Source organism: Humulus lupulus, chromosome 2, assembly GCF_963169125.1.
Source record: "Humulus lupulus chromosome 2, drHumLupu1.1, whole genome shotgun sequence".
NCBI lineage: Eukaryota > Viridiplantae > Streptophyta > Magnoliopsida > Rosales > Cannabaceae > Humulus > Humulus lupulus.
In genome coordinates, this window is record NC_084794.1 from 250,646,000 (window position 1) to 250,672,019 (window position 26,020).

The following is a 26,020-nucleotide window of genomic DNA, read 5'->3' on the forward strand; positions in this document are numbered from 1 at the left end:
TGCTGGTTTGTTCCAAACTTATTTAGCTCACGTGTATGGTTTATAATCCATACACTTATTTTCATGTCGGGTTAATAATATAGACATAAACTTATTTAGCTCGTATGTTTGGTTTGTAATCCATACACTTATTTTCATGTCAGGTTAATAATCCAGACATAAACTTATTTTATTTAAGTTATATTTTTTCAGACCTATGGTATGATTATAATTTTTTGTGCCCTTAGGGCAAAGACAATTTATAGCTCGGTTTTGAGCTATCTTAATTATCAATTTATAAAAATATCAATTTTTATGCAAACAATTTTCTAGCTTGAAAATCTTTATGCACTTGATTTTTCCTTTAGCTTCTTGCCTCAATATTATGCCTTACATTTCTAGATCAAAATATTTCGAGCTTGCCACTATTAAGGACTTGCTTTTATATTTGTTTATTCGCACAAATATATCTATTGGATTTAGGTTCAAATATCAATGCATTCATGCACAATTTTTTCAAAGTATTCATGTTCGACTTTGCTATTGTCAAAGTCGAACCTTACTTTTACCATGCACTTGAAAGTACTTAATTTGCATGTAATTTTAGTAATCTAGTTATACTTTGCTTTTTTCAGTCACTTTTCCTCATCCTCGAGTATGGCCTTGAGGTTGCGAGGCCGAAACTTATTTGCAAAATTTTCCAGCCATAGTGTCGACTTAGTTGGTTTATCTAGAATTCCAACTTTATATCGTCAGTTAGATTTTGCTGGTTTGTTCCAAACTTATTTAGCTCATGTGTATGGTTTATAATCCATACACTTATTTTCATGTCGGGTTAATAATCCAGACATAAACTTATTTAGCTCGTGTGTTTGGTTTGTAATCCATACACTTATTTTCATGTCCAGACATAAACTTATTTTATTAAATTTATATATTTTCAAACCTACGGTATGACTGTATACCACTTATGCCCCCTTAATATCCTATGATTGTGATCTTAGGTTATTGAAATTTGAGGGTTTGCAAAAAAGTATAACAATAAACAATACAACTTTTAATCGAAATTCAGAATTTTATTGTTAAAAGTGAAAGAATCAAGCAATTGCTTGGTTACAATGAAAATTTCATTCCTACATTACTGATAATAAAGTCGTAGATGTTCATTGTTCCAAGCTCGCGGAACCAATTCTCCATTTAACCTTGCCAGCTTATACACTCCAGGTGGAATAATTGACTCGATCTGGTAAGGTCCTTCCCAGTTAGGCCCAAGTACCCCAGCAAACGGGTCTTGTGTAGCTAAGAATACGCGCCTTAGCACTAGGTCTCCCAATCCGAATTTTCTATCTCAGACCCTCTTGTTAAAATATCTAGTAGCCCATTGCTGGTATGCAACATTTTTCAATTGGGCTTCATCTCGTTTTTCTTCAATGAGGTTCAGACTTTCTTTGAGCTGGGATTGGTTTGAGACTTGATTGTATGCATCGCGCTGTATTTTTGGGATTTTGACCTTAATTGGCAACATAGCCTCGCATCCATAAGCTAGGGAGAAGGGAGTATGCCCCGTTGAAGTTCGCGCTGTGGTTCTATAAGCCCACAATACTTGAGGCAACTCCTCTGGCCATTTCCCCTTTGCCTCTTCTAACATTTTCTTCATGGAGCTCTTTAAGGATTTATTGACTGCTTTGACCTGGCTGTTTGACTAGGGATGGGCCACAGAGGAGAAACTTTTTACTACCCCCCCCCCCCCCCCCTCTTTTTTTTTGCAGAAATGTGTAAATAGTTTGCTGTCGAACTGGGTCCCATTATCTGATACTATCTTTCTGGGCATCCCATATCTGAAGACGATATTCTTTACTACGAAATCTAGGACTTTCTTTGAGGTAATAGTGACCAAGGGTTCAGCTTCGGTCCATTTTGTAAAATAATCAACTGCGACCACAACATACCTTACTCCACCTTTTCCAGTTGGCAATGAACCTATGAGGTCAATTCCCCATACTGCGAATGGCCATGGGGAGCTCATCATGGTGACCTCAGTGGGTGGAGCTCGTGGAATTGAGGCAAACCGCTAAAATTATCACATCATTTAACATACTCGAATGAGTCTGCCTTGACCGTGGGCCAAAAGTACCCCTGCCTTATCACCTTTTTCGATAAACTATGCCCCCCAGTGTGATCTCCACAAAACTCTTCATGGAGTTTTTCCAAAATATTTTTTTGCCTCGGGAGGAGTTACACATCGAAGTAATGGCGTAGAGAATCATCTTCTATACAACTTCCCTTCCACAATAGTTGTTGACCCACGATTTGGCCAACTGACACGGAGTCAAAATATGAATGATATAGACGAATGTATAGAGAATAACGTAATGACAAAAGTAAAGAAAACACAGTGATTTATAGTGGTTCGGCCCCAGGATCTGGTAATGACCTACGTCCACTTAGAATGATATTGATAACGAACCAAAAGTGTGATCAGAGAACTTGAGTTCAATGAGTTTCAACACTTCCAACAAACAATACAAATTTACTAGGAGAAATTCTATATCTCTCTGATTCAGAAGCCAAAAAGTCCAAAAAAGGTCCCCTTCCCTTGAGCTATCTCTTGCTATTTATAGGCTCAAGGAGGGTTACAAAATATTGTTACAGATATTACTCCCTGAATAAATCGGATATCCAGAAGATTGCATGAGATAAATTCGGGATTCACAAAGATCTTCCATAATTGTTGCCTTGGCTGCGGAACCACCGACCAGACTGGTCGTGGGTAAGATAGGCTGGTTCTGCTTCTGCTGTGCATACTAGTCGATACTCTAGCAGACGCCTTCCAGGTATCAGCCACGTGTCAAGAGAATTATCTGTCACGTCACAAATGCTAATTTATTGGATAACATTTGCCCCCCAAAGTTTATTTACTACGAACAGTAAATAAACTTTGAACGAGCGACTCTTCGGTTACCCCTACTGATGTGTCAGAACCCTTCGTGTGTTTACTATCATGCAGATATGTCGACTCCCAACATCTTCGACATGTATCAGGCCGAGGAAGAAGAAGAAACCCCCTAACTCACACAGAAGCCAAAAAAGAGAACTGGTGAATCCAGTCGGGGCCCTCCAGCCAAGAAAAGTCGACCAGAAGACCCTCCTCAGGGCACGCCAACTGGGCAAAGTCCTGCACCAACTGGGCGAACTCCTACTCCTCCTCCAGCTCCTTCTAAACAGCAAACTACTCCTGTTCGGCCGAATCCTCCAGTTGTGCCTGCCAGGGAGCATCTTTCTCGTGAAGAAGCTCATGGGGCCAGACTTATGAGCCATGCTATCCGATTCGCCCGGGACCGCCTCGATCGCATTGGTAAAGGCGAGCGTGTTAGGGCCACAATGGTTCAAGCTGAAGAGCTGTCAGTAGATCAGCTCATGAACAGGGCTTTGAACGAAATCTCCAGCGTAAGTGCTTCTTTATTCTTTGAGTCTTTAGTTTTTTAGTCTTCGTGATAAGTTCTGACTCCTTTTTCCTTGTGCACAGGCCTTACTTTCTGCCATTACTGCCCGTACCCGAGCCCAGGCTTATATCGAGCAGGTCGAGGCAAAAGCCATCGAGAGGTTCCAGGTGAAAGCGGCCGAGGAGCTTTCGGCTGCTGAGGCTAAGTATGCTAAGGAGTTGGAGGCGGTGATCCGAGAGAGGGATGCAGCAGTGACTAAGCTGTCCGAGGCTGAAGCTGCGAAGGAAGCAGCGGTCAAGTTGAGGCAAGAGTACTGGGAGATCAGCAGAACCCAGCTCTGCGAAATCAAGCATCTGGGAGAGGTAGCCAAGACCAAGGATAAGGCTATTCTCTCCCTCGAGGGCAAAGTGAAGCAGTTGGAGCTCGACAACTCCAAGAATCTGGAAAAGTATAAGAGGACAACACTCCGATGTTTCTACTATTTCTGGAAACACAATCAGGGTGCTGACTTTAGTTACCTTTCAGAGGAAGTCAGAACTGCGGAGCTGGCCCGATGTGCTGCCCAACTGGCCGAAGAGGAGGCAAGAGTCGTGACCCCTGCCACTCCAAGCATCGCTGGTTTGGAAGAAGAAGATGTTGTTGAGGACGTGACTAACCAGGATGCTGCTCAGGATCCTCCAGCCCCGAATGCCTCTTGAATTCTTATTTGTTTTTTCTTCTTTTTTGGATATACGACCCAAGGGTCGTGGTGTAAAGACTGTAATTTCTTTTTAAACTTTACTGCACGGGCAGTAAATCTTCTTTTTTTTTTTATTATTTGAACAGTTACATCCAAGCAGCGATGCTTGCGGTGTAAAAGCTTAACTCTTGGTGCTATAATATTTTATTATAACATTTATCCGTATGACCGGACTTAGCATAGTACTTTGGCATGATTTAACAAAACATAAATTTTGAAAAATACTCTAAGTACTGTAGCATGCTTTCACTTATTTTGTTCATGTGTTTACATACCTTAAGAGTATGCTTTGCTATCGATGTGTCTTATATGCCCCCCAAGTGATCGAGGAGCTTTAGGTCCTTGGTCACTTGCCTTGACCATAACCTGTTCGAACGTTCCTGTTCGTAGTAAAACTGATACTTGTAATACAGCAAAATAACACACGTAATGAACAAATACTTGTAAATATAAATTCACAAAGGTTGGCAAGAATGACTGGCTGAGCTCAGTCCCTTATAATCTCGTATTAAAAACGGACTAAACATGTCTTTATGAGTGATTCTGAAATAGAATCTTACATATACGAGCAGTCAACCATACATCGTGGCTAACCCTCTTTGCAAAACTTGTAAAAATTAAAAGAGAAATTTAGACAAGCCAGTCCTTTAAAAAGGGCTGTTCATTGATAATACTTGCGCAGGTGTTCTCCATTCCAAAAGCGCGGAACGAGATCTCTGTTTAAGCGTGCAAGTTTGTAGGTGCCTGGGTGAAGGACTTCTTCAATCTGGTAAGGCCCTTCCCAGTTAGGTCCGAGCACTCCAGCAGTGGGGTCGCGGGTATTTAAGAAAACTCGTCGTAGCACCAAATCTCCGACGTTGAATTTTCTTTCTTTAACTTTGGAGTTAAAGTACCGGGCGACTTTTTGCTGGTAAGCAGCAACTCGGAGTTGAGATTTTTCTCTTATCTCATCGATCGAGTCTAGGGACTCCATCATCAACTGGCTGTTCACGTCCTGGTCGTAGGTCAAACGCCGATGTGAGGGGGGATCTAACTCGACAGGTAACATTGCCTCATATCCGTAGGCTAGAGAAAATGGGGTATGCCCTGTCGCTGTTCGATGAGATGTTCTATACGACCAGAGGACTTCAGGCAGCTGTTCTGACCATGCTCCTTTAGCTTCTTCAAGTCATTTTTTCAGGGTGTCCTTGAGAGTTTTGTTTACAGCTTCGACTTGCCCATTTGCTTGGGGGTGTGCGCTGAAGAAAAGCTCTTAATAACTCCATGCCTCTCGCAGAAATCGGTGAACAGGTCACTGTCAAATTGGGTCCCGTTGTCTGAAACTATCTTCCTGGGAAATCCATACCGGCATACAATGTTCTTGATGACGAAGTCAAGAACTTTTTTGGTTGTGATGGTTGCGAGTGGTTCAGCTTCGGCCCATTTTGTGAAATAATCGACTGCCACGACTGCGTACTTTACTCCTCCTTTTCCTGTTGGCAGTGATCCAATCAAGTCTATTCCCCATATTGCGAAAGGCCACGGGCTCTGCATCTGCTTTAGCTCGTTTGGAGCTGCTCGTGGGATCTTGGAGAACCTTTGACATTTATCGCATCTTCATACGTACTCCATTGAATCCTCGTTCATTGTTGGCCAGAAGTAGCCTTGTCTTAGAATTTTTTTCGCCAAACTCTGCCCCCCAGTGTGATCTCCGCAGAAGCCTTCATGCACCTCTTTCATGAGTTCCTTAGCTTTTTCTGATGTAATGCATCTGAGTAGTGGCATTGAATATCCTCTTCGGTACATAACACCGTCGAGCAGTATGTACCTAGCAGCCCGCCTTTGCAGAGTTCTGGCCTTGTTTCTATCTACTGGCAATGTTCCATTTGTCAGATACTCCAGGTAAGGCGTCATCCACGTATCTTCCGCACGAATCTCCATGTTGGCTTCGGCCACTTCAATGCTTGGCTTACTCAATCTTTCTACCGAGACTATGTTCAAGGTGTCAGCATCCTTCGCACTTGCGAGTTTAGCTAAGGCGTCTGCATTCGAATTTTGGTCTCGCGGAATTTGCTGGAGGGTGTACTTTGTGAACTGGGCTAGCAAATCTTTCGCTTTATTAAGGTAGGCCATCATCTTCAATCCTCGCGCTTGATATTCTCCCAGGACTTGATTCACGACCAGCTGAGAGTCACTGTAAATATCAAGCGTTTTTATGCTCATATCTTTGGCCATTCTCAGTCCAGCGAGGAGCGCTTCGTATTCTGCTTCATTGTTTGATGCTGCGAAGTCAAACCTGATTGCGCAGTGAAATCGATGCCCTTCGGGCGTTATCAATATCACTCCTGCTCCAGCGTGGGATTCATTGGATGAACCATCCGTGAATAGTTTCCACGAAGGAGTTTTGTCTTGAGGCATGGGCGCTTCAGGCTGTTTGCCCAGCTCACTGCTGGGGAGTTCGGTGAACTCCGCAATAAAATCGTCCAAGACTTGTCCTTTTATTGCTGCTCGCGATGAATAAGTTACATCGAACTGTCCCAATTCGACTGCCCATTTTAACAGTCGTCCAGCCGCCTCAGGTTTTTGGAGGACTTGCCGAAGGGGCTGGTCGGTCAGAACTGTCATAGGATGGGCTTGGAAGTATGGACGCAACTTTCTGGAGGCTAGAATTAAGCAATATGCTAATCTCTCGATTGGTGGATATTTCAATTCTGCACCGATAAGCCTTTTGCTGACATAGTAAACAGCTTTCTGTACGCCTTCTTCCTCCCGTATTAGTATCGCACTAGCCGCAACTTTGGTAATCGCCAGATAAATATACAAAGTTTCTCCTTCGATTGGTTTTGATAGGATGGGAGGTTGCGACATATGTGTTTTTAAGGCCTGGAATGCTTGTTCGCAGTCTTCCGTCCATTCAAATTACTTATTCCCCCTGAGTAGATTAAAGAATGGAACGCACTTGTCAGTTGATTTTGAGATGAATCTACTTAGGGCAGCGATCCTTCCGGTCAGGCTTTGTACGTCCTTGATTCTCTCTGGCGACTTCATGTCGATCAGGGCTTTTATCTTGTCAGGGTTGGCCTCGATTCCTCTTGAATTTACTATAAACCCCAAAAACTTCCCTGATTCGACTCCAAAGGAACATTTGAGGGGGTTCAATTTCATCTGATACTTGTTTAACACATCAAAGCATCCTTGCAAATCCCTCACATGTCCTTCTGCCTTCTTGGACTTTACTAGCATGTCATCCACATATACCTCCATGCTTACCCCGATCAGCTCCTTGAACATGTGGTTGACCAGTCGTTGGTAAGTCGCACCTGCGTTTTTCAGCTCGAAGGGCATTACTTTGTAACAATATAAGCCCGTATCGGTCCGAAAGCTGGTATGATCCTCGTCAGGGGGATGCATGCTGATCTGGTTGTAACCTGAATACGCGTCCATGAACGAGAGGATCTCATGTCCTGCAGTAGCATCGACCAACTGGTCGATCCTTGGGAGTGGGAAACAGTCTTTTGGGCAGGCTTTATTGAGATCTGTAAAATCCACGCAGGTCCGCCATTTGCCGTTAGGCTTGGGGACTAGCACCGGATTGGAGACCCACGATGGATGAAATGCCACCCTGATGAATCCATTCTCTTTAAGTCTTTTGACTTCTTCTTTTAAGGCTTTTGATCTGTCTTTATCGAGCAGCCTTCTTTTTTGTTGCACAGGTGGAAAGGCTTTCTTTATGTTCAGGACATGGCTGATCACTGCTGGATCTATCCCAACCATGTCTTTATGTGACCAGGCGAACACTTCCTGGTTTTCTTGTAAGAATTCCACCAGTGCCTGCTTTGCGGTAGGCTCTAAATTCTTCCCAACCTTCACGACTCTGGTAGGGTCTTTTTCATCGAGTTGGGCCTCTTCCAGGTCCTCGACGGGTCCAACATTTTCTTCAAAATCCCCAAAGCGAGGATCCAAATCTATATCCTCACTTTGGGCAACACCCTATTTGGTGACGTTACCACCTGATTGGGCTTGTCTGTCTTCTGTCATCTGCAATCGGTCTGGGGTAGCGCTCTTCGATGTTCTGCTTTTTGCCTTTGTGATCGAGGCGTTGTAGCACTCCCTGGCTTCCCTTTGGTTTCCTAAGACGCACCCTACCCCTGCGTCCGTTGGAAACTTCATGGCTAGGTGCCACATGGAGATGATGGCCCTTAGATCAACCAGTATGGGCCTTCCAATAACGGCGTTATATGCTGAAGGACAATCGACCACTACAAAAGTGGTGAGTAATGTCCTTGAGGCAGGCACTGTACCTGTGGTTACTGGGATTTTGATCATTCCGGCTGGGGCAAGTCCTTCTCCAGAGAAGCCGTATATGGTTTGATTGTAGGGCTCCAGGTCTTTTACGGACAACTTCATGCGTTCCAGTGTTGACTTATACAGGATGTTCACTGAACTTCCTGTATCGACCAGTACCCTTTTCACCATCATATTAGCCATCTGGATGTCCACGACCAGCGGATCGGAATGTGGGAACCGGACGTGCTGGGCATCGCCTTCGGAGAAGGTTATCCCATATTCCTCTGAGCGAGCCTTTTTCGGCGCACGGTCCTCCACAGTCATCATCTCGATTTCCTGGTCGTGACATAGAGTCTGAGCATATCGTTCTCTAGCCTTTCCGCTATTTCCCGCGAGGTGCGGGCCTCCACAGATGGTTAAGAGTGTTCCGGCTACGGGGGCAGGCTGTAATGGTGGCGAGCGTTGGCGTGTGGACGTCTGCTTGTTGCCACCTGGAGCTTCTCATTGGGAAGTTCCCGAGGCCAGTACGTACCTTCTCAAGTGTCCTTGTCTAATAAGGAACTCGATTTCGTCTTTTAACTGGTTGCATTCATTAGTGTCATGTCCGTAGTCGTTATGGTAACGACAGAACTTGGTAGTGTCTCTTTTTGAAATGTCTTTTCGAATGGGTCCAGGTTTCTTGTAAGGCACACTAGAGCTTGTGGCCTGGTAAACCTCTCCCCGAGACTCGATGAGGGCGGTATAGTTAGTGAATCTAGGTTCATAACGATTACCCTTGGCTCGTTTACTGTCGGAGGTGGAAGGCTCATTGTGCGGCCGTTTTCCACCGTTCTTGCCATTACCGTTGCTGCGCTTGTCGCCTTTGCCGTTGCCATCAGGTTTGGAACCATTGGCGGCTTTGGCGGGTTCGGCGGCCTTCTTCCCCTTGTTCGAGGATTTTCCATCATCAGCAATGGCCTCTTCGAGCTTGATATATCGATCAGCTCGGTCCAAGAACTCCTGGGTGGTTCTAACCCCATCCTTACGGAGACTCTTCCATAGAGGAGAACGACGTCTCACTCCTGCAGTTATAGCCATCATTTTTCCTTCGTCTCCGACTGTCTTTGCTCCAGCTGCTGCTCGCATAAAGCGCTGGATGTAATCCTTCAGGGATTCTCCATCATGCTGGCGGATTTCAACCAGCTGGTTTGCTTCGGTTGGGTGCACACGACCCACATAGAATTGTCCGTAGAACTCCCTTACGAACATTTCCCAGGAAACTATGCTTGCAGGGGGGAACTTAAAGAACCACTCCTGTGCTTCTTCAGAAAGTGTTGCAGGAAAGATCCTGCACCGAGCATCTTCGGACACTTTCTGAATGTCCATCTGAATCTCAAATTTATTCACATGCGAGACTGGGTCCCCATATCCATCAAAGTTCGAGAGCGTAGGCATTTTGAACTTGCTGGGAGTTTCGGCGTTAGCTATCCTCTGGACGAAAGGAGTACCTTTCCTCCTGTCGTGGTCGATGTAAGAAGTCCTTCCCCCGACCAACTGCTGCACAGCCTGATTAAGTGCGTCTATCTGGGCCTGCACTGCGGCAGGAATTGCGGTGGCCTCTGTGGCTGGGGGGATGTTCTCGCCGTGCTTATCACGACGATCATTGAGTACATCTCTCAGGTCTTCTTCTCTTCTTCGTTGCTCGCTACCTCCGAGTCGGTTGAAGACATTATTTTGCCTGGGCTGCCCCCCAGCATCTTTTCCATTCGGTTGGTCACCTTGAGGTACTTGGCTCCTGCTTTTTCCTCTATTTTCGTTCCTCCCATCAGCATTGCCCTTGCCTGAGTCGGCCTCATTGTACCCATGACCATCTCTGAACCTTGAATGGCTGTGGTGAGACTGACTGTTCCCTCTGTTGCCGTCTCTGGCAGAAACGCCCTGAGCGTTAGAGGGTGGCCTGCGCTGGTCGCGGTGTCCCCGTGCATCGTTATATCGTGGGGGTCCACGGACCGCAGAGCCTAGCTCCGAGTCTCTCCTGTTACCAGGAGGGTAGTGACCTCTGTTTGCTCGGTTTGGCCCATCATTCTCATGGCGCCTAGGACTACGAGGCTGACGGCCGGCCCTATTCTGCCTTTGCTGCGGGGGATTACCCCGAGCAGCTTGGGATGGTGGATTTACCTCGGGGTCCAGTGGGACATCGTCATGGGGCATCTGGGGCTGTTCAGGCCTTTGCGGACTTGAAGGCTGAATTGGTGGGCTAGGATTGGGACCCTTCTGAGGTGGCCCATTTTCAGGTTGGTTAGGCTGCGAGGCAAGTGCGGCCTGATTTCTTGCCAACAGCAAGGCTGCTTCGAGGGCTGCCATGGCCTCGGTCTGGCAGCGGTCCACCTCTGCTTGTCTCTCGCTCAACTCCGCCCGCTGACGATCAAGCTCCTGCTGCTGTCGCGCCATAACTTCTGCGGCAGTCTCCTGATTGGCCCTTAAACTAGCCAATTCTTCTTGCAACGCGCCCAGGGTGCTCTTCAGCGTCACATCGTCCATTTCCTCCTCTTCAAAATCTAGTTGCGGCTCATCTTCCGCCATGCTTGCAGGTGGAGGAGGAGGTGGTGGATTCGACGGTGCAGCGGCGGCAGTCTGGCCAGCTTTCCTTCCTGCTTTCGCCATTAGTTTTTTTTTTATAGCAATGAATCGTCCTCTCAATGAAAGCACCAGAATGTTGACCCACGATTTGGCCAACTGACACGGAGTCAAAATATGAATGATATAGACGAATGTATAGAGAATAACGTAATGACAAAAGAAAAGAAAACACAGTGATTTATAGTGGTTCGACCCCTGGATCTGGTAATGACCTACGTCCACTTAGAATGATATTGATAACGAACCAAAAGTGTGATCAGAGAACTTGAGTTCAATGAGTTTCAACACTTCCAACAAACAATACAAATTTACTAGGAGAAATTCTATATCTCTCTGATTCAGAAGCCAAAAAGTCCAAAAAGGTCCCTTTCCCTTGAGCTATCTCTTGCTATTTATAGGCTCAAGGAGGGTTACAAAATATTGTTACAGATATTACTCCCTGAATAAATCGGATATCCAGAAGATTGCATGAGATAAATTCGGGATTCACAAAGATCTTCCATAATTATTGCCTTGGCTGCGGAACCACCGACCAGACTGGTCGTGGGTAAGATAGGCTGGTTCTGCTTCTGCTGTGCATACTAGTCGATACTCTAGCAGATGCCTTCCAGGTATCAGCCACGTGTCAAGAGAATTATCTGCCACGTCACAAATGCTAATTTATTGGATAACAATAGTATATCTTGGAATTTGGTACATCAGCTTTCTAGCCTAGTTCCGGTCTACTGGGAGACTTTCGATTTCGAGGTAATCAACTATTGGGGTCATCCAGGTTGGTTGTGAGACAATTATTCATACGTTTTCTTCATCAGGCTAGTTAATACTCTGGGTTGATAGAAATTCTACTGGGACTACGTTTAGCGTGTCAGCCTCGTTAGTTGTGGCGAGCCTGACTAATGCATCTGCATTCGAATTTCGCTCTCGGGGGACTTGTTCTATAGTGTAGAACTCACACTCTCTGAGTGCTTCCTTTACCTTCTCTAGGTACAAGCCATTTTTATACCCCGAGCCAGATACTCCCCCAAGACTTGGTTAACAACCAACTGAGAATCGCTATAGCAATGTATGGCCTATGCTTTGAGCTTAATGGCTATTTGAAGTCCTGCTAATAATGCCTCGTATTCAGCCTCTTTTGACGCCTCAAAGCCAAACCTTAATTCTGAGTGGAAGTGTTTTCCTGTTAGGGTAATTAGAATAATGCCTGCACCCGATCCATTTTCATTAGAGGATCAATCGACATAAAGTTTCCACAGCTTGCGAGCTGGGGTTACAACCTCATCGTTGGAGATCCCAGTACATTGAACAATAAAATGTCATTCTTGGGTTATAAGTGATCTCGAACTGTCTAAGCTCAATAGCCCACTTTAACAGTCTTCCGGATGCTTCAGGCTTGGATAAAACTTGCCTCAATGCTTGGTCAGTTAATACATGGATAGAATGTGCTTGGAAATAGGGTCGGAGCTTTCGAGATGCGTTCATGAGGCACAGAGCCAGTTTTTCCATTAATGGGTATCTCGATTATGCCCCCAGTAATATTTTGCTGGTGTAGTATACAGGTTTTTTTATTTTCTTATCCTCCCATACCAGTACTGCACTAATGGTGTGCTTAGCTGTAGCAAGGTATAAGTACAAAATCTCTCCTGTAATAGGTTTAGACAAGAACGGTGGTTCGGCAAGGTGTTTCTTAAGGTTTTGAAATGCGAGCTTGCATTCCTCTGACCACTCGAATTCCTTGCCCCCTCTTAAAAGATTAAAGAATGGAAGGCATCAGTCTGTAGATTTTGAGATAAACCTACTTAAGGCCGCCATTTGTCCAGTTAGGCTCTGGACATCCTTATGTTTTCGAGGTGAGGGCATGCCTATTAATGCCTTGATCTTGTCTGGATTAACCTCTATTGCCCGAGATTTTACTATAAATCCAAGGAACTCACCCGAAGATACTCTGAATGAGTATTTGTTTGGGTTAACTTTCATATTGTATTTTCAAAGTACAGCAAAACACTCAGCGAGATCACCCACATGATTATTGTTTTGTTTTGATTTGACCAACATATCGTCCACATAAACTTCCATGTTATTCCTTATTTTTTTAGCAAACATCCTATTTACCAGCCTTTGGTATGTGACTCCATCATTTTTAAGCCCGAAGGGCATGACGTTGTAGCAATACAATCCCTTATCAGTTACAAGGCTCGTATGTTCTTGGTCAGATGCATGCATGGCAATCTGGTTATATCCAGAATAAGCATCCATGAATGACATGATGTCGTGGCTTGCAGTGGCATCTACGAGCTGATCTATTTGAGGCAAGGGAAATCAATCTTTGGGGTATGCCTTGTTGAGGTCTGAATAGTCGATGCAGGTTCGCTATTTGTCGTTGGGTTTTGGGACCAACACTGGATTGGCGATCCAGTCAGGATAAAAAGCATCTTGTATAAATTGATTTGCTTTTAACCTTTCGACCTCCTCTTTGAGGGCCTTTTTTCTGTCATAATCCAGGAGCCTTCGTCTTTGCTGCTCTGGGGGAAAGCTTTTATCAATGTTAAGTGCATGACTTAGGACATTAGGACTAATTCCTACCATGCGAACACATCCTGATTTTCTTTCAAAAAGCAAATTAATTGCTATCTTGCATTTTTAGAAAGGTTTTTCCCTATTTTTACCATCCTTGTGGTATCCTTTTCATCAAGCTCAATATATTCGAGCTCCTCCGGGGGTTCAAGATCGGCCATTTCCTCGACTCTAGGGTCGATCTCCTCTTCTATCTCGAAGACGGTTCCGTCCATCTCCTGAATGACTACAAGTGTCTAAGCATGTGTTTGGTTTTTTCCCCTTATGGAAATGTTGTAGCATTCCCTTCCCGCAAGCTGGTCTCCCTTCAGCGTCCCGACGCCACTAGACGTTGGGAACTTGATGGCCAGATGCCTAACGGACGATACTACCCCCAGCCTACTCAGGGTGGGTCTCCCAAGCAGTATGTTGTAGGCCGATGGGGCATCCACCACTACGAACTCCATCATCTTGGTTATCGAGACTGGATAGTCTCCCAAGGTCACAAGAAGTTCAATGGATCCCGTACAGGCAATCCCTTCTCCTGAAAATCCGTGCAACGTGGTTGCACAGGCTTTCAAATCTCAAAGCGTGAGTCTCATCTTTTCTAGAGTGGCCTTGTAAAGGATATTCACAGAGCTCCCATTATTAATCAGGACTCTGCGTACCCTCCTATTCGCAAGCTGAAGTGTGATGACAAGGGGGTCCTTGTGACGAAACTGGACGTGTGACACATCATCTTCTATAAATGTGATGGGTTGAGTCTCAACCCTTTGCTACTTTGGAGCTCATAGTTTGGGTTTGTAAGGAGAACCATCCCTAGTCTTTAGCTCATTAACGTATCTTTTTTGGGCGTTCCTTCCTGATCCTGCAATATGAGGTCCCCCAGAGATGGTTACCACTTCTTCTCCCTCTACTAGAGGAGGTCGCTCATCCTCCCATGCTCGGGAGTTGTTCTGTTGGGAAGGTTGTGCAGTCACTGCCCTTTGACTTGTCGAGGCTTGATTGGGATTCCCATTTCTTACATATTGTTAGAAATATCCCCTCGAGATCAAGCCTTTGAACTCGTCCTTCAACTGTTGGCACTCATCGGTTGTGTGTCCGACGTCTCTGTGGAATCTACAATATTTATTGGAGTCCCTCTTTCCCTTCTGATTCTGTATTGGGTCAGGTCATCTGAATGGGACCTGATTTTCATTTGCAAGAAATATATTTTCCCAAGTTTCATTAAGTTCGGTGTACACTATGTAGATGGAGAAATACTTGTCTCCCTTCTTCTTTTTTCCTCCGTCAGCCTTGGGGCTATTCCCTTCATTTTTCTTCCTCTTTGAAGGGTTATCCCCAAAGGGTCTTGATGTTGAAGGGGTCGCCGAGGTCGAGGATGAGTTAACATTTGTCATTGTAGTTACGGGCTGAGAGGTCAGGTTTAATGCTGACCTCGCCTCTTCTACATTGACAAATCTCTAGGCCCTCTGGTTGAACTCGATTAATGACCTTATGGGTTTTCTTTGTATATGATCCCAAAGGAGACTCCCTGGTAATATATCTACTCCTACATCCACCAGGTGACCACTATCATCGACATTACGGGCTTGAGCCACTTCTATATTAAACCTCGTAAGGTAACTCTTTAGTGACTCTCCCTGCTGTTGTCTGACATTAGTCAGGGCCGAGGCTTCGGGCCTGATGCCAACCATGGATTTGAACCATTTCTTAAACTCTTTGGCTAACTGATCCCAAGACGAGATCGAATATCTTTTAAACTTCTCGGACCAATTTTTTGCCGGTCCTGTAAGAGTAGCTGGGAACATCATGCATCGAAGCTCATATCTAACATTTCTAGCTCACATGATAGTGTTGAATGTGCTAAGATGATTGTACGGATCCGAGTTCCCATCAAATGGTGCTACATGGGGCATTTTAAATCCTTGCAAAAATGGGGTGTTAGAGATATGCGGGGCAAAAGGCTCGAGTTCCTTGTTGGAGTCTTCAGCCTTATCTCTGCTTCGCTTATCTTGTAAGAGCCTGAACACCTTTTCCAGCTGGTCAATTCTTTCCTGGATCGAGTCCACTATGGGTTGAGCTTGAGGGAGTTGGTTATTGTTTATAAAAACTCCAGCTCCTTTTCCTGGCATAGGGTTGTTCTAATTTCCATATACTGACTACTTTCGACCGTTTAAATGGTCGCGTAAGTCGAGGTTCGTGGGATTAGCCTGCCCCCGGTTATGGTTCAGATGATCCCGAAGGTCAGGATGGTTCCCACAATTCCTAGCATTCCTAGGCTCAGTATTATATATGCTTACGAGCCAGGTGTAATCTGAGCTCCCGCTTACGAAGCTTACTGTTCTTTCCGGTTGTGAGGCTCGGTGCTTTCGAGCTAAATCATCCGCTAGCCTCCTCGCCCCAGCCGTTTGTGATCTCGAAACATGGCTTCCTGATGGTTGGGGAGCCCTGTGTTCTAGGGCAGCCTCCCTCTAGTTCCTATGACCGGGTCTGGCCTGGCGGTTTCCATCCTGGCTGCCACTGCGAGAGGGCCTCTGTGGTGCAAGTTGTGGGGCCTCTTGGACTGGTGAAGGGTGTCTTATTGGAGATGGTGGATGTCTTATTGGAGAGGATGGCTGCCTTCCATTGTTGGGCCTAGATGGTTCATAATTGGTTGGGGCAGGCTCCTGGTTATTCCTTACTGCCTTAGGGTTAGGGTTCCGAGCTACTGGAGGAGCTCGATTATTCCCCGTTCTCGTAGACAGCTTCGCAGTCGAATTATTAGTAGCTTCAGCCCGAGTGTTTCTTCTGGGGCGTTCATCACTAGGATTTGTTCTATGCCTCGGCTAAGCCTATTGGTCCCCTTGCTCAGCTCTCCTGGTAGTCGTGCTCCCTCGGGGATGTCCTCTTGGCCTCTAGGGTGGTGCCCGGGCGGTCTTAGTAGCCTGTCTGGCCAATTCTTCGTTGCGCCTTGTTGCTTCTGCCAATTTTTGGCGCGGTTGGTGATTCTCCAGTTCCACATTGGGAATGTATCTCTTTGAATTATGGTAGAGATCCTCACTAGGCCTGGGAGTAGGCGGCCCCTGGGAATCGGATTGGGTTGCTTCCCACGCCGACGAGGGTGGTCTTCAGTGCGAGGAGTTTGAACCTCTGGTATTTGGGGCAATGGTCACCCACCAGTGCTGGGGTTGTTCGTGACGACCATTGATAATTCAGGAGGTTTCTGATTAAACAATCTAACGTCTTGCTTAATGCTCTTGTTGACCGCGTTTTTGGCCAACGACGTGTAGACGTCAAAAACAAAAAAAACCTTCAAGAGAAATAAACGACACAGGCGATTTTTATAGTGGTTCAGCCCCAATGTGTTGGTAATAGCCTAATCCACTTAGAGTTGTGATTATAGATCTGCACTCAAGATCAGATGAACCTGAGTCAACTGAGTTTCTTCAGTGCAGATTACAAGAATATAAGAATTCTCTCAAATACAAGTACTCTCTCTCTCTAGAAAATAAGAATTCGAATAAAAAGTCTCCAAAAATCCCCTTTATGATGCCATAAGCCTTGTATTTATAGGCTCAGGATCGTATAGATGGTATCCCCCCATAATCGGGATATTTTGTTATTCTCATTATATTTAATTTACAATAATATTCATAATATAACAATATACTATATTCGTGGGATAAACTGAAAGATTCCCGCACAAACCAAGACCGATTCTTGTTGAAGCCGTTTTTGGGATCTCTTGCATAGCCCTGATCTGTCTAGTCGATCCATATCACATTCAGGCTGGTCGGCCAAACTTTCACTGGGCAGACACGCACCTAACTGGGCAGACATGCACTTGGCTGGTCGGACATGGTCATGACTGGTCGGACATGGTCATGAATGGTCGGCCAAGGTCATGCCTGGGCAGACAAACATGTGACTGGTCGGACAAGGTCATGCACAAGGTCATGCCTGGGCAGACAAACATGTGACTGGTCGGACAAGGTCATGCCTGGGCAGACAAACACATGACTAGTCGGACATGGTCATGCCTGGGCAGACAAACATGTGACTGGCCAGTCAAAATTCTTCACTGGTCTACCGGGTCACTCCTAATCCAGATCACCCAACCATTCCTTGCCATTTGTCATTTCTATTGCCACGTCATCAAACTCCAATTTTTGGGGATAACATTTGCCCCCCAAGTTTATTATATGATATACTCACATAATAAACTTTTCTTCTAGCAAAAATGCTTTTGAGGTCATCCAAAAGCTTCCATTTGGCCGATAACTTTCACGTAAACCCACGATTGAACTTGTCTTTTGATTTCTTCAAATTCTATTTTTTGATCTTGTCGTATTATCCCATGAGTAAGAAAACTTGTTTGTTCCCCATGCCCTTGAGATTTATTGTCCTTTTGGACCTTATAACCAATTGGTCATTTTTTTTTTTTTGCCCTTGAATGCATACGTGATAAATGGTTTGTTGGAACCTTGATGCCCCTCGGACACCTTGATGCTCCTCGAACATGCACACCACCATCCGCCAAGACGCGCCCAGCTGCTCGGATGAATACCCCCCACACCGCTCAGATGCAACCAGCTGCTCGGACTAGCCTCTAGCCGATCGGACACCACAGCATCCGCCCAGCTATCACGCGCATCTGCTCGAACTAGTCCTCAAGCCGATCGGACATCACGGCATCCACCCAGCCATCACGCGCATCTGCTCGGACATAATGGATACGTATCCCTCAACTCGGGCACCACCAACTGATTGGACAAAGAGGCCCAACTCCTCGGAAGCTTGCCACCAACACCTCGAGTGTACCACTACTCGGACACGCGTATACACGGCCACCCGATTGGCCATCACCATCCGCTCGGACAGCAGGCGCAACTTCTCGGCATTCTTGGACATACCCGATGCAGCTGCTCGGGCATACACACCCATCCGATCGGTCATGTGTACTGCTCGTACACATGAATGCCCCCAAGCATTTTAGACATCAAAGTCTCTTTTTTCCTCATGCACTCTATATTCTTACTTCTTAAAAAATGTTTATCTAAGTAGTAAAAATAAATATTTTTCTGTTGAACTGAATGATTTGTTTGATTCACTCCAGGGACTCATTGATGTTTATTCGTGCTTAAACAATAGAGTTTCCTACTTGACCAGTGATATATGCTTAGCCGACCAGGGAAGTTGTATCTGCTCTCCCGACCAGGAAAACTTTGCACCTGATAAGCTAAACCTTGCACCCGGCTAGTAGTTTGCTCTTTATTCTTGTGAAGACAATTATTGCTTAGCAGCTTTGATACTTTTCTCGTACAGCCGAGCTGTTGGCATTTATACTTTACTTTTCTTTGCTAACTTAAAACATTCTAAGTCTTTTTTAGACTTAAGAAGTTACAAGTTTTTTGTGAATAGTAAAGTCACTCTGGTGTATGCCTTATATTTTCGCATGAGTACTTAGTTTTCTAACTTAGAAATTCTAGACATTTCATAAGTCCATACTAAGTATACTTTCTCACACTCTTATTGCTCTAATATATTATGAGCATAATGTTTATTGTCACACGAATATCTGCTTCTAACTTGAAATTTTAAAAAATTCCAAGTTACTTAAGCTTTGTCAAACAAGTTAGCTTAATGGCCTTTTTGGACTTCGAAAATTTACAAGTCAGCCTAAAAACAGATATATTAACTCGTGCTCTTATTGCCTATGTTAAATTATATACCAGTATACCCCATGTGCCCCCCAAGTTTTTGAGGGTTGAAAGATCCTTAGTCACTTGCTACTTGACTGAACCTGTTCGAGCAGCTAATTACTCATGAAACACATAGAAGATATGGAAAATATTCGAGCAGTTGAACACTGCTTGAACTTATTGACCAGTTGAACACTGTCTGATTTCACCGACTAGTTGAACACTGCTCGGATAACTAACACACATGCATATTTGTAGCAAGAATCGACCACGCTGCGCGTAGTCTCTTTTATTACTCGTAAATTAAAAAGGACAAAACATGTCTAATAACGAGTCTTAAACAACCAAAATTGTTCAAAAATAAAATGACTGGTTAGCAAATAACCAACTCATATACCAAACTTAAATAACAAGTCAAACAACTCGAAATCAAGCTACCACTCTGAAAGCAGTATTTAGAAATAACATATCCTCCAATGCTCGCCACTCCATTGGTTTCTGATCCTAGCAGTCCCGCTCAACATACCTCTTCCTTTCTTCGTTGCTATCATCAGCCAAGTGTGGACCTCCACATATAGTGTCTAAGGTAAATTCCACAGGTCCGGGTTGCAAGGGTGGAGATCTTTGTCGTTTGAAACCTGGATTGCTGCTGCCTCCTTCTCCTTGGGGTGTCTGTACCCGGTACTTCCTCAACTTGCCTGACCGGAGAAGAAATTCTATCTTGTCCTTGAGGTGATTGCATTCATTCGTGTTGTGACCATAATCTCTATGGAAACGACAAAACTTATTCATGTCTTTCTTCCTCATCTCTTTCCTGATGGGTGGAGGTTTCTTGTAGGGAACCTCTTCATGACTAGCAAGATATATCTCCGCTCGGCTGGCTGAGAGAGTGGTGTAGTTAGTGAACTGAGGCTCATACTTGGTTGGATTTTCATTTGAACTCAACTTTACTTTCTTTTCCTCATGGTGGTCAGACCCGTTATTTCCACGTTTCTTTCCACCATCCTTAGGAGAGTCCGTTGATCCGCCCGGATTATTTATGCCATTCTCCTCTTTCTCGATTGCATCATCCAATTTCATATACTTGTCTGCTCGGTCAAGAAATTGTTGAAGTGTTGAAATTGGATTTCTATGTATGCTATCCCACAAAGGGCTCCGATAAGTTATCCCAGCAGATATTGCAACCATCTTCCCCTCGTCTCCTATAGCAGTTGCTCTATTGGCTTCTTTCATGAATCTCTATATATAATTCTTTAGAGACTCATCTTTTCCTTGTTTGATATCTGCCAAGTGGTTGGCATAAACTGGTGGAGTCCGGGCAGTGTTGAATTTTCTACAAAACTCCTTCCTGAATGCTTTCCCAAGAGGTAATAGAGTTTGGCTTAAACTTCCAATACCATTCCTGGGCAGTATCTGACAATGTAGTCGGGAAAACTCTACACCGATAATCGTCACTTACTCTGAGCAATTCCATCTGGTCCTCGAATTTCCCAACATGTCTAATGGGATCTACCTTTTCTGTATATATTGGCAGAACTGGTGCTTTATATTTTGCCGGTGGCTGGGCTGCTCTAATCCGGGCACAAAATGGGCTGCCACTCCGGTGATCTATCGCATCTATCCTGAAAGGTTGTTTTGACAAACCTTGCACTGCAGCTGCTAGCATGTCAAGCTGGGCTTGGATGGCTGGTGCAGCTGATGAAGTTCCAAGGTCTTGACCACCTGGTCGGGCATTACCATCTGGCGCGCTGTCGTCAAGTATTTCTACTTGACTGGCAGGGCGGTCTAGATTTTTCCATTCGACCGGGAAGATCCTCCTCTTGTTGGTGATAACATCCCTTAGATCCTTCCGGGAAGCATGCTCTCCTGCCCAATCGAACACCGTACTCTTCGATTTCCCAAAGGGCTTACTACGCGGGACTTGCTCTCTCCTACTACGCTGCTAGTCGGGGTGCAGTGGAGGCCTTTCGGTATGTCCTAGGCAGTCTTTCCTTCCTTGTTGGTCGTTGCCTTCCTTTTCCTTTGACTGGTCGGTGTGATGACTATCAGCCTCATCATGACCATGCCCATCTTTGAATTGTGAAGTCCTCTTCTCTCGAGGAGTCTTGGTCTGATCCTGCCTGGGTGGAGTCTTTTTACTGCCCGACCGGTGACTCCGTGATCTAGAAGTCTCTGATCGGTGGCTCCTAGAGGGGGTTCTAGAGTGCTCCCTTTGTGTCGAGTCAGTTCTGGATCGGTCCCCATCATCTTCCCGACCAAGGGGGTTACTCCTGCTTCTGCCCGGTCCTCGAGAATCGGCTCTGTCAGTGGTCCTCTGACTAGCGTCATTATTTCTTGCTCCATGGGTGGCTGCTTGTGCTGCAGCTTGAGCATTGGCTTGAGCATTGGCTTAAGCCAATTGGGTAGCCGCTTCTAGAGTAAGTGCTGCTTCATGATGTCTCCGGTTGACCTCCTCCTGTTGTTGTCTGAGCTCTTCGCTTCTGGCCTCCATATCGCGATTTTGCTGCTCTAACGCGGCTTTCTGCCTAGCCATCTCTTCAGTGAACGCCTCCTGTCTGGCGTGGAATTGTGCCATCTCCTCCTAGAAGGCCCCCATGGCTTCCTAGAGTTCTTCAACTTCTGGAGTCACGTCCTCGAGCACGACTCTAGGCTCAGTCTCACGGTCTTGTGGGCTAGGACCTTCTGATCTGGCAGGCTCTTTAGAGGAGCCTGTCTTCTTGGAGGCCGCATTGGTGTTCTTAGGCGCCATAATACTTTAGGGACCGTCTGTTTTTCTCTTCAGGCTCTCAATGAAAGCACCAAAAATGTTGACCGCGTTTTTGGCCAACGACGTGTAGACATCAAAAACAACAAAAACCTTCAAGAGAAATAAACGACACAGACGATTTTTATAGTGGTTCAGCCCCAATGTGTTGGTAATAGCCTAATCCACTTAGAGTTGTGATTATAAATCTACACTCAAGATCAGATGAACCTGAGTCAACTGAGTTTCTTCAGTGCAGATTACAAGAATTCTCTCAAATACAAGTACTCTCTCTCTCTAGAAAATAAGAATTCGAATCAAAAGTCTCCAAAAATCCCCTTTATGATGCCATAAGCCTTGTATTTATAGGCTCAGGATCGTACAGATGGTATCCCCCCATAATCGGGATATTTTGTTATTCTCATTATATTTAATTTACAATAATATTCATAATATAACAATATACTATATTCGTGGGATAAACTGAAAGATTCCTGCACAAGCCAAGACCGATTCTTGTTGAAGCCGTTTCTAGGATCTCTTGCGTAGCCCTGCTCTGTCTAGTCGATCCATATCACATTCAGGTTGGTCGCCCAAACTTTCACTGGGCAGACACGCGCCTAACTGGGCAGACATGCACTTAACTGGGCAGACATGCACTTGGCTAGTCGGACATGGTTATGACTGGTCGGACATGGTCATGAATGGTCGGCCAAGGTCATGCCTGGGTAGACAAACATGTGACTGGTCGGACAAGGTCATGCCTGGGCAGACAAACATGTGACTGGTCAGACAAGGTCATGCCTGGGCAGACAAACACATGACTGGTCGGACATGGTCATGCCTGGGCAGACAAACATGTGACTGGCCAGTCAAAATTCTTCACTGGTCTACTGGGTCACTCCTAAGCCAGATCACCCAACCATTCCTTGCCATTTGTCGTTTCTATTGCCACGTCATCGAACTCCAATTTTTGGGGATAACAGCTCTCAATGTAAGCACCAAACTGTTGACGCCGTTTTTTGTCAACTTAAATTAGAAGAGCACTAAACACAGAATTAAGAATGCTAATAAAAAACACACGAGTTTTTACGTGATTCAGCAGTTAAAATCTGCCTAGTCCACGAGTCAATATTATTGAGTGGTGGAATTCTCTCAATATTTTTAGAAAACAATTTTTGCAGAGTATTCCCCGTATCCCCAAAATTGTCTCTAAATGAATTTCTCCAGTCTGTTTATAGACTGGTTTACAAAATATCTTCCCTATTATTTCGAGAAGTTACAATTCAAATTTGAAATAAATACAAATAAATGCATCAATCACATAATATCCCATGATAATAGGGATTTATTATCAAGTTACAACAAATCCCTAAGGAATAGGGATTTTAAAATAGCAATTGCGTTCAAACTGGATTACCGACCTCGAACATACAATTAACTCACTTTCGAGATCAACCCACATCATGAGCTCATCATTTTGGTTAACGTTGCCCTTAGCCAGTGACTTTACCAAGCTCAACCATCGGAGATCAACCTCCTCGATCTTGCAATGAAGGTTTAAATTGCACTTAGACTTCGAAGAAGATTCATCCTTTCGAGCTTGATGCCTATGCTTGAAACTTCTTAACTGGTTCTCAGTGTGGTATTTTCTCCTAAATACCCACTTACACCCAATTGGCTTAGACCCCGGTGGGAGATCTACCAATTCCTAAGTGTTGTTGGAAAGAATGGAAACCATCTCATCATTGATGGCTTCTTTCCAAAATGCACTATCTCTTGATTGCATAGCTTCTCTATAAGTCTTAGGATCATCTTCAACGAGAAGTACAATATGAATTTTCCTAATGACTTCCTCTCTATTTCCTTCTACCATGTAGAATGAAATTTGTTGAGAATCTATCTCATCCACTACTAAACTTTTCTCCTTTTAAAGCCTTTGACTTCTTCTAAGTTCAAAGGGTTGCTTTACATTCTTTTGAGAATTCTCCTCTTGAGAATCAACTTTGGATGTAGAAGGTTGAGAATTGTTCTCATATAATAAATTCTCCTTTAAAGATGTTGAAGCTTGAGAATTGTTATCACATAACATGTTCTCAAAAAATTCAACTTCTCTAGATTCAATCACAATATTAGACTCTAAGTCTAATAGCCTATAAGCTTTACTATTGTTGGCATAACCAACAAAAGCACACTTTATGACTCTTGAACCTAACTTTGTTCTATTAGGTTCCTTTTTCTTGCAATATGCAAGACACCCCCACACTTTGAAATACCCTATGTTGGGTTTTCTTCCTTTCCATAACTCATATGGAGATATCTCATTTTTCTTCATCAATATTCGATTAAGAATGTGACAAGCAGTTAATAGCGCTTCACCCCATAAGTTGAAATTCAACTTAGAAAACACCAACATAGAATTTATCATCTCTAAATAAGTCCTATTTTTCCTTTCGGCAACACCATTATGTTGTGGTGTATAAGGTGCGGTGCACTCATGAATTATACCATTTTCTTCACAAAATGTATTGAATTCATTAGAGAAGCACTCTCCTCCTCTATCACTTCTTAGCACCTTAATCTTTTTATTTAGTTGATTTTCAACTTCTAATTTATATAATTTAAAAGCATCAAAAGTTTCATCTTTATGCTTTAAAAGAAACACATATGTGTATATACTAAAATCATCTATAAAAGTAAGAAAATACCTTTTACCACCTCTAGTTAAAACACCATTTAATTCACAAAGATCACTATGGATTAAATCTAGTAAATTAGATGATCTTTCTACACTAGGAAATTGTTTCTTAATCATTTTTTCCTTAACACATGTTTCACATTTACCATAGTTTTTAATATTGCATGCAATCATACCACATTTTACTACACTTTTCACGGTTGAAAAACCTATATGAGATAGTCTAAGATGCCACAAAAATAAAGAATCATACTCAACTATATAGGCGTAATTAACATTTTTATTAATAACATTGAAAGTTACATCATTGGTGCACAATTTAACCATACCTCACAAGAGTACCTCTTTCCCAAAAATACATTTGATTTGGTAAGAATAAGTTTACTGGACTCAAAAACGGCTTTAATGCCGGACTTGCCAAGAAAATCACCACTTACCAAGTTTCTACTCATTTCTGGAACATAAAGTACACTCACTAATGTAACTTTCTTGCCAGAGGTGAAAAAGACTTCAATGGTACATTTTCCAAGTACCTTGGATTTTCTCTCATTGCCCATTTGAATCTCATGGTTGCCCTTTGACTCTTCAAATGTCTTGAACAATGATTTGTCATAGGTGACATAGACGGTGGCACATGTGTCATACCACCATCATTTCACCTTGCCTTGGACCCATTCACCTCACTAAGGGTAGCAACTATGTTTTCCTCTTGAGTTGCGTTCACCTTAGGTCCTTGTTGGTCTTTTCTATGCCTACACTCTCTAGCATAGTGACCTTTTTTCCCACACACAAAGCAAGGAAATTTCTCGCCCTTAAACTTGTTTGGGTTGGTTCTTGGACCCAAGGATTTCTTGTTACCCATTTTCCCTTTGTTTTTGGGATGTTTTGGTTATGACACCGCATTTTCTTTGGAAGTCTCTCCATTAGACCCCTCCACAAGTTTATCTCTACATATCGATTCCTCCTCGATTCGAATATGTTTTTGGATTTCCTCCAAAGAATAATCCTCATTTTTATGAAGGATTCTTTTTCTATAGCTCTTCTAAGTTGGTGGTAATTTAGCCATTATAGCACCAACTTGAAAGGCCACGGGAAGCTCAATAGTTAACACTTTCAATTTGTTAACAATTATTTGCAATTCATGTATTTGAGGAAGAATAGGTTTATCACCAAAAAATTTGAAATCAAAGTATTGAGATATCAAAAACTTTTTGGTACCTTCCTCTTCCACCTTGAACTTTGTCTCAAGTGCATCTCATATCTCCTTTGCCGATTTGGTCTCAGTGTAGAGGTCATAGA